Raw genomic sequence first — 212 nt, forward strand, 5'->3', positions numbered from 1 at the left:
GGGGGGAGGAGCCCAGGGATCGCTCCGGAGCTGCGGGCACATGAGCTGCCTCCGCCGCTGTTTGCACCCGTCCCTCGCGGGACCCCGCCCTCGCCCCGCGCCGACGCCCCTTTGTACCGCGGCGGCTCGTGCGATGTGATTCATGCCTCTGTGCAAGGAATTGTGGGATGCCCCCCCCAGGTAAACAAGATGGAAATGCCCCCCAAAACGGG

This window comes from Gavialis gangeticus, unplaced genomic scaffold, assembly GCF_001723915.1.
Source record: "Gavialis gangeticus isolate Ggan-Ray unplaced genomic scaffold, GavGan_comp1, whole genome shotgun sequence".
Taxonomy (NCBI): domain Eukaryota; kingdom Metazoa; phylum Chordata; order Crocodylia; family Gavialidae; genus Gavialis; species Gavialis gangeticus.